The 13,514-nt window shown below is 52.0% G+C and overlaps 1 protein-coding gene and 1 pseudogene across 1 annotated transcript in view; one reads left to right on the top strand and one right to left on the bottom strand.

The window, feature by feature from the left end:
• LOC102381513 (zinc finger protein 271-like) overlaps positions 1-13,514 on the top strand; it is a 105,408-nt gene that overhangs the window by 40,732 nt on the left and 51,162 nt on the right.
• Positions 6,533-12,497, bottom strand: LOC102381767 (annotated as a pseudogene).

The following is a 13,514-nucleotide window of genomic DNA, read 5'->3' as shown; positions in this document are numbered from 1 at the left end:
CTGGGTGTGGGTGTCCCCTGGCTGCGGCGGTGAACGCAGCGCTGGGCCGCACGGGCTGAGAGCCGCTCGGGGGCGGGGCGGGCAGCGCAGACCTCTCGTGCAGGGGCCGGGGCGGGGCGCGGCCGCAGACCGGCTGTCCTGGTGTCCCTGGAAGCCCTTCCCGCGGCCCGGAGCCGACTGCGCTCGTGTTGCCCCTCCGCCTCTCCTTACACGGGGAGTCCTGGCTCGGGCCCGTGGCCCCCCGTGTCTCCCGCAGGGAGCGATGTCCATGAAGGATCTGGCATATGATTTCCAGAAATGTTGAAGCCATGGGATAAAAACGGGGGTTTTCAGGGAAAAAACCAGAAATGCGGGGGAAACGCATGCAATACTTATTTCCTTAGCACCCTTTACAGATCTAAATCCACGTTGCAACTTTCAAGAACGTAAAGTGTATTATTATGTGTAATTTGGTTTGCTCATAAAATTATCATGTTTGGAATATTAAGTTTAAAAATATAGTTTATTCAGGCAGTAATTACAAATTTACTAGTTGAACTTACTTTAAAATGTTTTTGATTTTTGTTACAAGTGGAGCTGCAAGCTGCTGCGCCCTCAGGAACCTACCATCTCGGTTGTGCCGGGTAATGAGAAGCGGCAAAAATTCGAGTTGAAAATAGCAGAAGCCATGAGCATCTTAGTAAAACAAAGAAAGTTATTATGTATTCTGGACTTAGTCTCCTCCACCGTGTCGAGCAGATACAGAAAGCACTCGCCTGTACAAAAAGCCGAGAGAATTAAGGAAGAAAACCCCAAGACTCATTGAATACAAATTTTGCTACGTGAGACTTTGTCTAAACTCTGAGCTGTCGCTATCAGCAGTTTCTGCTTCTTCTCATCCTTCATTTTTATCGTCTTCATGCGGTTCTGAAAACTGAAGGTTTCCCGGGATTGAGAGAAGCTTCTCTACTCTTTCATATGTTAGTTTATTTCTTGATTTGGTGCAAGGATTTCCAAACATAGACCTGTTTCTTTCACATGCTGCAGAAGATGGAGAAATCTGAAGTAGGCAAGAAGCAAGAGGCTTACATGGGTTATGAAAATATACTAATGCGGCTAAAATATAGTTTAATATTGAATTCAGAGAAATTTAAACTCTTACCTTTCAATAAAGAAGTAAACTTTCTTTCAGCTCCTTTGTGCTGCTTCTGTACTTCTGTGGATCTCAAGGTCACGGGGCCAGGAGGAGGCAGGTTCCTTCCAACTCCAAAACCTTTAGACTTGCTCTGTCTCCTCTCCTGAGGCTTTTGAGCAAGCGGGGCAATAAGTTCCTTGTTTCTAATCTCTACAGGAGCAAATGGATGCTGCTGCCCGTGTCCACTCCCAGTCCTTTGATGCCTAGTCAGGAGGACAGGAGCAGATCCACCAACCTCTAGATCAAAAGTCAGCAACAGAGGAAGGCCACAAGCAAAGAATCCTCCTTCCTTCTGTGAAAATGGCAGTGCCCCGGGGGCAGAAATGCATCTTGCTCTTGCATTTGAGAGTTGTCCTGGACGGCTTGTCCTCGGTGCACAGGAATTGTAATGATTGGTACTATAGATAGTCGTCTGTAAAAGTCTTCCTATTACATAGTTTATTAGAAAACGTTTTTGGGGAGTAAAGGGTAGCAATATATGAAAACTTTGTCTTAAACATTTTATTCATCATTCTAAAAAAATATTTCATAAGTTTTGGTTTTTTTAATTTTTCCAAAAATGTTCAATTTTTCGGAAAAAAACATTAGTAGTCCTCAGGGAAAAAAAAAACGCCCCCTCCCCCCCATTTTTCTGGTTTTTTTCTGACCTTTCACATCTCTAGTCTTGCAGTGGCTCTTCGTGCTGCTAGTGTGCTGTCCCCTCTGCCCCTGCAATGGCCGATGGGGATGTGGTGCCCTTTCTTGTGGCCACCGCTAGGCCCAGGGGACCCAGCCAGGCCCAGTGCTCCTTGGTGCCCCAGTTTTCTACTGCCCTCAACTGCTGCAGCGCTTATGGGAGGAACCTGCCACCACCTGCGCTAACTGCCATTGCACCACCTTCGATCTGTCCTTCAAGGAGCCAGGCTGAGACAAGTGGACCTCAGCTCCAACCTCTCCCACTACTGCCACGGCAGGTGCTCTGACACCCAGGCCCTCAACCACCAACTGGGCCACCACTTCTGGTGCCTGTCCTGCCTGGCACTATGTGGCCCTGCATGTCTGCGCCACTGCCAATGGCGAGGGCTCTTCCCAGTACGAGACTGTGCCCAGCATCCTGGCCCAAGACTGCGCCTGCTTCCAGTGCTGGCCTGCCTGCTCCCTCAGGCCCTGCCTTGCTATGGAGGTGCACCTCTCTGTGGCACAGTTAGTCACAAGACGGGCACCTTGTCACTGCCTGATGGCTCCAAGCAACACCTGTACCCAGCTGGGACTGGCCAGGGCCGCAGTGCCATGTCCTCCTTACTCCATGGCTCGGGCCAGAAGGGGCTGGTAGCACCACCCTGCTCTGTGCTGGGTACTTTGGCTCTCTGGATCCACTCTCTGGCTCTGCAGATGTAGCTTCCTGCTGCCAGCCACATTGTCTGCCTCTTGTCTGGATGTCAGTCTGTCTGGGCATGCTTGTGGTAGTGAGTTCCCACTTGCACTGGGTAGATCTGAGCCTGACTCAGCCCCTTTACTCCAGCCTGGGATTGGGGGAGGCACGCTCAGGCCTGCCCCGAACTTAACATGACAGGTCAAAACACCAGTAATAGGAAACTGGGGGAACAACAGCATCGGTCTCAGCCCCAGCCAGCCCCGACACCCCATTCCCTGTCCACAGCAGTGCCAGTGCCCCTGCCTCTGCCCCCTAACCTTGTGCAGAGCACCAAGAGGTCTTACCTCACGGTCAGTGCTGGTGCTGGTGCTGGTGCCAGAGTCAGAGAGCAGGGGGTACTCTGCTGCAGCAGGAAGGGATGCCCAATGCCTGGGACAGACCTGGGCTGCAGGGGGAGGGGCGGGGGGGGGGGGGGTCCAACACTGGGAGCTTATCAGGGGGTTGTTCTCCCAGCCAGTGCCAAAGCCCCAGCCTGGTGCCAGGAGACTCAGCACCGCAGAGAGCAGGATGAAGCTCACTCTTGGGGATGAGGGGAAGTACCCCTGGTGAACTCCCCACCCTGCCCTCTGCAGCACAGCACAGCACAGGCCCTGGGTGTGGGCATCAGCACGGCCTCCACGGGGAGCACCTACAGTGCCCAGGTCAGCACCTGGAGGGGCTGGACCTGCAGGAAGCAGGGCAGGGTCCCGGCAGCACTGGGTAGGGCACAGCTTCCTGCTGCGGTGCCGGGCCCATGTGCTCCGGGCATTGCTCACCTGCTGCCCCTACCTGCCCCAGCACCACCCCTACAGGCTGGGGCATGGGGCAGGAGGAAGCCCTGCGGGCTCTACCACACAGAGGGCTGGCTCCCAGCTCAGCCAGGCAGGGGTGGTCACAGTGGGGCCACACACAAACCAGCCTAAGGCAGTGACCCCTGCCAGGGGGGAGCCCGTGTTGCCTCAGAAGAGCTGCAGGAAGCAGGAGCCAGTGAACATGTGACAGGCGCACATGTAAGGGAAGCAGGCCAGAGCTGTGGTGCTAGGCAAGGGGAGCCGGTCCAGCTCTGCTAGCAGCCCTGAGGGGGACACCTCAGGGATGACCCCTCCGAGCGACACAGGTGCCCCTTATCTCCCCACAGGAAGACAAACTCTCCACACAGGGAATCATCTCCCCCAGAGAAATGGGAGCTGGAGCTGGAGCTGGAGCTGGAGCTGGAGCTGGGGAAGAAAGGACTGCTGGAGCTGGGAGGCTGCTGGGCTCGGGGCCCCCGGCCAGATGGGGACTGTGGCAGTGCAGGTGTGGAGGAGAGCTCTGGCGGGGTGGCTCAGCGGTGGACCCGTGCCGTGGGCAGTGGAGCGATTCTTCCACAGCAGAGCTTGTTCCAGTGGCGCCTGCTCACGGGCAGCACAAATAAACCCATTTTTTGTTTAGAAACAGCAGCTGGACTGCAAGCTCCAACCTGCAGCAGCCCTGCCACCGCCTAGCCACATCACCAGCACTGCCTGGCCACGTATTTGACAGCATCTGCCTGGGCCAGGCTGGCTCGCGCTGCGAGGGCAGCTCAGGCGCAAGGGCGGTGCAAAGGCCTGGCTCGGCTCTGCTCTGGCCTGCAGGACCACCTTCGCTGGGGGGCCCAGAGCAGGGCCAGGCAACACAGCCCTCATGCCCCTGGGCTGAGGGCACTCTTACTTAGATCTTGGCAGCAGTGGTAGCTGCTGGACAGGCAGCCGGACCCAATCCGAGGACAAGGGCTTGATCCCATCTGGCAGGGCTGCACTGTCCCCAGAGCCAGCCACAGAGACAACCCCCTCCCTGCCACCCTCCAGCCCAAAGCACAACCCCTTGGTGCCGCTCCCCTGCACATGGCCGTCCTTCGGGAGCTCATGGGGCACTCCTACAGCCACTGCCAGGAGCCACGTCATCTCCCACTCTGCTCTTGGCATGTTCTGTGTGACCCACGCCGAAGTGGGTTTACATGGAGGACGCTGGGTCAGACCTGGCCTGGCCTGGCCCTTTGTCCCCGGGGCCAGGGCTGCAGGAACATTGGGGCAGGGGACTCGAGCCAAGGACCAAGGGCAGCTCAGACACAGCCCAGGTCAGTGCTCCCAGCTGGAGTAGCTCCCAGCCAGCAAGTCCCACGCTGCGCTGGATCCCCCGTGGTAGGCACCAAGCCCTGCCCCAGCCCCTCTTGCACATCCCACACCATGTTCACCTGCCAGCATGGCCCAGCTGGCTCCTGGGCAGAATAGGAGGTGCCTCTGGAGGGCTTTAACTACAAATGAGCGGCTGCAGTGAGATGCAAGCAGGGGACAGAGCCCTGTCTACAGGGAGCCAGGAGTGAAGGATGCCACCCTTCGGGCTCCTCCATGTACAGTCAGCCACATCCAGCAGATGCAGTCGCTGCCTCTCTGAGCCTTTCACCCCTAGTGCAGGGAGTGAGGGCATATCCTCAGTGTGGAAAATGTACAAAAATCAGGTATTCCTTTGTTCAAAAAGTGGCAAAGTGAAGGAAGGAGTTCCTACAGCCCCTCCTGCTACCTCCAGCACCCTCCTTTGCTACCCATTCAATATTCTTGTCAGCTTGGACTAGACATGAACAACCCCCAACACTCCTCCTAGAGCCAGAGCAGGTGGGAAGTCCCACCTGTGCCTGTTTCTGGGTAGGATGTGGAGGGATACAGAAGAGAAAGAGCTACTGAGCACATCGCAGCTTTGCTATCTGTTTTAGGCTGATTACAGCCCTAATGCAGGGGGGGGGGTCCAGGGAAGTCTCACCTGGCTGCTGCCTCGGCATCACCCCTGCAGGGGCCCTGTGGCACCTGGCTGAGAACCACTGCTCCAGTTGGTAGAGCCTGATCTGTGGGCCAAGGTGGGAAGCTGATGCTGATTGTCTCTCTTCACTCAAAGCTTGAACCCTAAAAAGGACAGTACTTAAAGAAGATTGCAGCTTCTCCAAAAGAAAATTGAGACGATCAGCTTGCCTAGAATCTAGTTGAAGTGTGGGCTGTAGGAATTTAATAGCATTAGCTTTGCTTAACTCACTTTACAGTTGAATTGTCACAGTCATGGTTTGGAAATACACAGAACCGCAGCCAGAGGACTGCAGAAACTTCATGTTGCCCCATTGTCAGCCAAAAGAACGAACTAGCTGCAGAACTGTTTCTGGGGGAAGAAGGGGCAAGACATAATCAGAGATAAGATAAAGCCACTAGAAAAACAAGAAATTAAATGCACAGTAAAATTCAGACCTCAGTTTTATTTTTGCAAACTAACAAGATATGTTTACAGTACCTTCCACATTTCAGTTATCATTTTCCCTTCCCATCCCTTCCCACTTGAGTACTTCCAAGTCCTCTAATCTAATCTAAACCAATTCTAAACTTTCAAATACACTGTACATACATTTAGCAAAAAGCATACCTAACATTTTTGCAGCAGTATGGCCAGTACACAGTTTCATAGAGACGCTTACACGTTATCAAGATTAAAACATCTTTAAGAGAACAGACATTAGACAAATGGGCTTAAAAGGTATTTTAGAAAGCCTGTGGGCAACAGACCTCAACATAGGCTCTCACACCCAGAGAGCAGAGAATGACAGACAACAAAAGCTGAACATATGAAAAAGGAGACCTCCAAGTGCTAACAACACGACGATCCTGTGCAAACACGGTGCAGGAGACTGTTATTGGCTTGGTCACCCCAAACTATTAAACAAAGCCCTGCTCAAAGCTTTGCAGGAAGGTTTCCTAATAGAATTTTACAATGGAAACCAAAAATTCTGGATGCCAACAGCAGGTTAAAAGGTTTTGGTTTTCTTTGAATCCAACAGTTGGCCACAGAGAGATTAAGTGATATCAAGGCTTTTATTCAGCTCCTGCCAGTTCCTCCATGTGTCTGACTTGTACATCCTTCAAGTACACATGAGGCTCAAAAGCCTCCAAAATGCAGAAGCTTGGGCCCCTTTAAGGCCTGGTGGAAACGGGATTATTAGGTGCACCCATCCGAGTGAAAACTCTGTCCAGCCACTGGAGGGGACCGTGCAGGTGGATCTCAATCCAGCATGGGGTGCTCGTCACATCTTGGCAATGGTATTTAACTCCCCAGCCCTTTACAAAACTCATACGAATCGTGCACATCTTGGTAAGCTCATACGCCGTTTCAAAGCCATGGTAAATTGACTGAGCCAGACGGTGAGCAAACTCTCGGTTGTTGAATATCTTCAAACTGCAGTCACTGGAAATCTTGCACACGGCGGTTGGGTGGAACCCGCGGTGACCGTTGTAGTTCTGACTTTGCACAAAAATGCTGCCTTCACTAAGGCATTCGGCATACACTTCTCCGCCAACATAGTAGAGATGAACTCCTTTGCCAATCCACCCCCTCGTGTGCTCAGTAGTGGAACTCCACTCAATGTTAGAGAGACACCCAAGGCAATACCTGGTTTTACTTGAAGAATCAGTGAAGCCATCCACCAGCACACTGATGGAGGAGGCCTGAAAGGCCTTGCCAACACGAGTGTTCAGTTCATAGTAGACGATGGGACACCAGTGCTCTGGCTCTTCATATGCAACTGCCTGAACATCTTCTGGGTTGATTTCGGGAGGAACTGAGGGCGCCGTTGTACTGGTGCCCATTGGCTGGGAGCCATCCCGTGTCATCCGAGGCAGATGAGCAGGAGAGGGAGCATCAGCTGGCATCTGGAAAGGACTTCCTGGGTCTGCACTGGCTGGAAAATGTGGATCTGTGCTGCTGCTGCTGCTTCCAGCATGAGGATACATGCTATTGGGCGTGTAGGGGAACAGGTGACTCCTAGGCTGCTGGAAAGAGTCTGGGAAGGTGGCGTTGTGGGGCATGGGAGGCTCATCTAGTCCCAAGCTGCAGAACTGAGGCAAGAGGCCAAGCTGAGGGTCACATTCGCTGCACTAGGGGACCAGCATGGGCAGCAGCACCGGGCCCTGTGCACACTTGTAGTGGTAGAGATTGATGCACGCCTCTGCCTGCTGGGAGTTGAAGGGGAACTCGCAGCACTCCCATGGTGGTGGCCCTGGAGGTCTGGCCAATGCCACATGTGGCAGGAGATGACGTGCGGCAGCCCCTTGCTGTGCGCCACCTGCACCCTGCCGTCCAGGGAGCGAGGCTGGCAGCATGACGCAGCGGTTGGGCTGCCCAGGGCACCAGAGCACTTTCTCCAGCTCCACCAGGGGCCCTGCTTTCTTCTCCAGCTTCTTCACTAAGGCGTGAGCAGCCATCTGGGCCCAGTACTCCTCCTCATCCCCCTGCTGCCACCCCAGCAGCCTCCTCACAGCTGGGCAGAGCAGAGACAACAGTCGCGCTGGGCTCATGGGGATCGGCTGGGTCATGCCTGGCACAACCATGCTGCACGCTGCGGACCCAGCAGGCCTCATCTAGGTGCCATGTGCCTGCAGGGGTCGTGCACGTGGCACCCAGAGCCGTGGGACCGCTTCCTTCACATGTCATAGTCCCCTCCCGGGATTGCCTGGGAGCAGGACAGGCCGCCCCCCATTGGCTGTGGCGCACACTGCAGGGGTGGCGCTCTGAGCCTCGTGCGGTTCCCGGGGCAGCACATGGCGGCTCCTGTCCCAGCTGCTGCAGGGTCAGGTGGGGGCCCCTGGCCCGGACCGAGGGGCCTCTGCTCTGGGAAGCTGCAGGGAACAACTTCGTAACTGTGTGATTATGCAAAAAAAACAACCCCCCCCAAAAGGAAATGACATCCCTTTCTTCTGCGATAGCCACTGACGAGCGCTATTCTTCCGCCGGGACCTCCAGAGACGTCGGCATGTTCTGAACTAAATCACCGATGTGAGTCTTCCCCTTCTGCTGATTCTCCCTGGATCATTTCACCTGGACACCAAACCCCCGGGAGACGCCTGCCCTAGCCTGATCCCTGCTCTGGGCAAGGCAGGAGAGGGGCAGCTGCGGGATGCTGCTGCCTCCTCCCCAAAACACTGTCCTGGGGTGGGATTGTCCCAACTGCCTGCGTGCTGCTGCTGCTGCTGGTTAAGGTGCGATTTAAGAGGGCTTTCATGTTAGAGAGCATCGTTTTCTTCTCCTTTCTTAGGAAAAAAGCATTTGATGAAACGATCCACAGAGAATCAGCAGAAGGGGAAGACTCACGTTGGTGATTTAGTTCAGAACATGCCTGCGTCCCTGGAGGTCCCAGCAGAAGAAAATGCTCATCAGTGGCTATCACAGAAGAAAGGGATGTCCTTTATTTATTTATTTTTTTGCATCGTCGCATGGTGACGAAGTCGTTCTCATGAACAAACTCTGATTGAAAGGAACTGAAAATGCCTATTTAATACTTGCAATTCTGTACCACCTAAGCGGTCTAACCCAGGGGGGTCCCGGTGGGGCTAGCCATTATAGAAACACATAGGAGGAGAGCACCCTGCCCAAAATGGTGATGTTATGAAGGATATTACAGAAGAGCGGATGAAAGGAGTGAATGAGTGCAGGGAGGAAGTACAGTTTACTAGGTGTGCAGTTTTTAGTTGTAAGAAGCAGCCAGTCCAGGAGCAGGAGTCGCAACTCTTCACCAGCCCGACCGCTATGGAAAGACAATATTCTGCAGGCTTTATACAGAAGTGAGACTTAAGGAAAGATGGGGAGGAATATAAGACTGCGACTGTGCTTTGCAAAATATATATATTTTAGGTGACAAGGAAGGAAGGATTAAGGTGCCTGTGGGAGTCACTGAGCAAGGGAGGGCAAAGACAGGCATCGCCTGATAATGTAGAAGGTATACATAATTTATGAATAGGCTTGAAAGTAAGGACAAGAAGGTTTGATGAGAGAAGGAATGATATGGTGGAAGTGACAGGTGAGAAAAATGACCTTAGCCGCAGCATTTTGACTTGACTTGAGAGTGCAACGTTGAGAAAATTAGAAATAATAATATGGTCTTGACAAAAATGTATGGGCATAGTCAACATGGGAGGGGCTGATCTTTGAAAGAAAAAAATAGATTTGGACATGCCTTGATAGTTACGTGACGAATTTTGAAAACAAGCAGTGGCAACTGACGTTAAACAATGTACTTTTGTCCCTGGATATTGGACTGATTAAATTAGAGAGTCACCTCCCGAAATTCTGATCACTTCTGGCGGGGAAACAGTTCAAAGAGAAAGAGGGCAAGCCAGAGCTCTCAGAGACAATTGATAACAATGAACATAATGAAATATTATTCCAATTTCCAGAAACCAATGACTAAACCTATTCTCATGACAGTTCCTCACTACCCTTATTATATCTATTTTAGGATAACAAATTCCCTAATGATATTATTCATATTCAGTTTACCAACAGTTGCTTTTACAGAGGATGAATTAAAAGAAAGACAATTCATAACCGTTGGCAATGTCATGGTTGGCATGGACCATTGGCAAAAGACAACTGGCAATGAAATCTGGTCAGAGCAACATTTGTAATTTCAGATCCTAACAACACACAAACCTGGAAAACTCTACAAAGAATGATAACAAGGCAACGGCAACAACGTGGGGACAACCAGCCGCCAGCTGATTATATCTTTTATATCCATTAAAGCAGTGACAACTATAATTCGATGTCACCTACCAGTCCTAATCCAGCCCAACCATCTTCAAGGACACAATGCTTGTGGTAACCAATAAAAGAAGAAATTGATACCCCATCAAAATTGGGTAAAAATAGACAGTTTACCCCAAGGATCACCTGGATGTTCCTGATTTCGGACACACAAGGTGAGAGTATTACCATGTCATGATCTATATTTCACAGACACAAAGACCATGCCATTCAAATGTGTCTACAACTACAATAAGTTGCCACCATCACATGCTAGTAGTGTTGACATTGTAAGGTGATTCAAGGAGGGACAGTGCCTACCTGCAGCTGCCTGAGGTGTGGCTGTATTGACAGTATGATCTTCCTTCCATTGAGGCATCAGCCTTCTCATACTGGCTCATTTTTAGTTACACATTCACTTCAGAAGGCATCACAAACGCCTAAGTATGAAAACCTGAAAAGGGCCAATGTAGTGCCCTTTTTTTTAAAAAAAAAGGCAAAAAAGAGGGCCTGGGGAATTACAGACCCTTAGCATAACCCTCACCTCGATACCTGGAAAGCTACTGGTACATATCCTAAGGAAGGCCATTTGCAAGCCTCTAGAGAAGGAAAGACGGATCACAAAGAGCCAGCATGGATTTACTAGGAACAAATCATGCCAAAAACTTGATGTCCTTCGTTGACAAAATAAGTACTTGGATGGATGAAGGGAAAGCAGTGGCTAGGCAGTGGAAGTTATCGCTTCTCGGCCTCTTGAAGGCTTAGATCAAGTGTGTATCTGGACTTGGAAAAGACTTTTGGCAAAATCCTGCAGGACCTTCTCATAAATTGGATAAATATGGGCTAAACACCACTACTATGAAGGGGATAGACAATGAGCTCAATGGCAAGGTTTCAAGTAGGGTCACGCAGGGGTCTGTCCCGGGCCCAGGGCTGTTCCACACGAATGATTTGGATGCTGGAATAGAAGCTTCTCAAGCAAAGTGCCAGATTGCACTCACAAGGACTGTGAACACCGTGGAGGACACGAGTGCAATTCAGAAGGCACTGGACAGGTTGGAAAGCGGGGCTGGAGCCAGCAGGATGAAGTTCAGTGCTGACAAATGCAAAGGGCTGCACTGTGGGAACGGTGATCAAAAACACAGGTACAAACTGGGGGACACCTGCCTGGAGGGCAGCACTACAGAGAAGGCTCTGTAAGTCTTGGGGGATCACAGACTCAGCATGAATCTGCAGTGTGATTGTGATGGAGCTGCACAACAGGCGAATGGTTTTAGCATGCAGCAGCTGGTGTGCGACACTGGAGGTGATAGTGTCTCTCTCCTCAGCACTGGTTAGGCCTCATCTAGAGTATTGCAGGCAGGGCATAAGAGCCCTTTATCATTTCTGTTACCCACCTCTGGACCGTCTCGAAGTCAAGGCATAGGAGGATGAAGGCAATATGCGGGTTCAGCTTGTAGAAAAGGACAAGACAGCAGCCTTCAAATATCTGAAGGGCTGCCATAGCAGAGGGAAAATACTGTTTCTCTTGCTGCAGAGAGCAGAACACAGACCGGTGGCTGGAAGCTGCATCAAAGCAGGTTTGGACCGAACATCAAGAGAAACTTCTTCACCGCTAGGGCAGTGAAACAATGGAACAGACTGCCTAAGCAAGCTGTGAAATCCCCATCGTTGAAGGTGTTCAAGACAAGGTTGGACAAGCACTGGTTAGGGCCAATGTGGAATCAGCTATGCTTGTATATTATGGGTATTGACCAGGCTTCTGGGCTTTGCTGGTTGCCACATGGGGTCGGGAAGGAATTTTTTCTCTTCCTGTTGCTACACATCAGGGTTTGTTTTTTCCCCCCTTTCTCAGGAGTACTGGATCTTGGCTGTGGTTGAGGCTGAGAATTTTGCCCAAGGGCTGCCAATACTCCTGGTGGCATTAAAATCTGGAGATGCCCAGCTGGAGGGTCATGCCACTCCGCCCAGGGTCAGACAGACTGCCACATACATTATGGTCAGGAAGGGATTTTATCCCATGGTCAGACTGGTATGTGTTGGTTTTTGCCTGTCTTTGTAGCGAGGGGTCATGGTCCTCTTGCTTGGATCTATCAGGCATCAACACCAATGGCTGGGAGGAGCAAGTTGCTGACTGTTTGGTGTGGCACCACTTGGTCCACCAAGGTGTGCACCACTTCAAGGCCCAACGACTCAATACTGAGGCAGAGCGCCGGCGGTGGAGGAAGGAGAAGGAGACCAACCCATGGCTGCAAATCCCACTCCCACACGCAGCAACGTGCCCCCATAGCTGAAGAAGATGTGTATCCAGAATCGGGCTCCTCACTCACCTGAGGACCCATCAAACCTGACGAACGTCATCCTCGACTCCAAGGGATTGCCGACGACAAACGATTCATACACAGAGGAAGACTTTTCTTTAGAGATCAGTTCCACCCCAATAAGCAAGGAACACGTGGGACATGAAACTGGATGTTATAAGAGTAACCAAAACGTGAATGCAGGTCCTGAGGGGCTGTTTAGGAAGGATACGACTGAAATGGCAGGGTGCCATGAAATAAAATGGGATGGCATAAACATAACAGAATCTGCTGGAGTTTGTGTTGGGGGGGATTTAGACCCCCCAGATATGGAAATGGGTAGAGAGCTTGGGTCCTGGGGCATTTAGTATTGGTTGAAATTGTATAATTAGAATAAATGTTTAATCTGCCTCATGTAGACTGGATAACAAGAGTACAGTATGATGGGGTGTCTCCTGGAATAATCTGGATACATGGATGCAGGCATTTGGGTCACCTGTGCCCGAGGGTGACCTTGCGTTGTACCGTTTCCTTTGGCCACCTTTGAGCGTTGGCCAACGGAGAGCTGGGAGAAGAGACTCTGGCGAGGGAGGCGGTTCTTGGACATCTGGACACAGCGGCACGTCCATCGGAGCTGATTTCTCAGGAGCAAGGCTTCGACGCTGGTGGGCACAGCGTCCCGGAGGACGCTCTCGCCGGTCCGGCGGCCCTCACACTCGACCCCCAGGATTCGCTGCGAGCCCCGCTGGTGAAAGCTCTCGAGGACCTCCACTGTGGCGTCCGTAGACGGTCCGGTTTCACCGCAGTGGGGGAGGGTGGTCAATGAGGGTGTCTATGAATACCTGCGAGCTGTCAAGCATCCCAAATGTTCCCCAAAGCACCAGACCCTGAGCCTGATGGCACCAACCCGCTAGCTGTTATCCTCTTGCCCTGCCTCCTCTCTTCTCCTTTAGGGCAGGAAGGGCCCCACCCAGCCACCCACCCACGAGTTTCTGCCTCCTGCAACGTTTTCCCAACCCAGAAGCGTCCGTCTGCGTTTTCGTCCGGGAGCGTCTGCCGCGTCCCAGGGCTCCCCCCA

The sequence above is a fragment of the Alligator sinensis genome, unplaced genomic scaffold, assembly GCF_000455745.1.
Source record: "Alligator sinensis unplaced genomic scaffold, ASM45574v1 scaffold1411_1, whole genome shotgun sequence".
Taxonomy (NCBI): domain Eukaryota; kingdom Metazoa; phylum Chordata; order Crocodylia; family Alligatoridae; genus Alligator; species Alligator sinensis.
The sequence above is the reverse complement of the archived record's forward strand: the minus strand, read 5'-3'. Positions and strand labels throughout refer to the sequence as shown.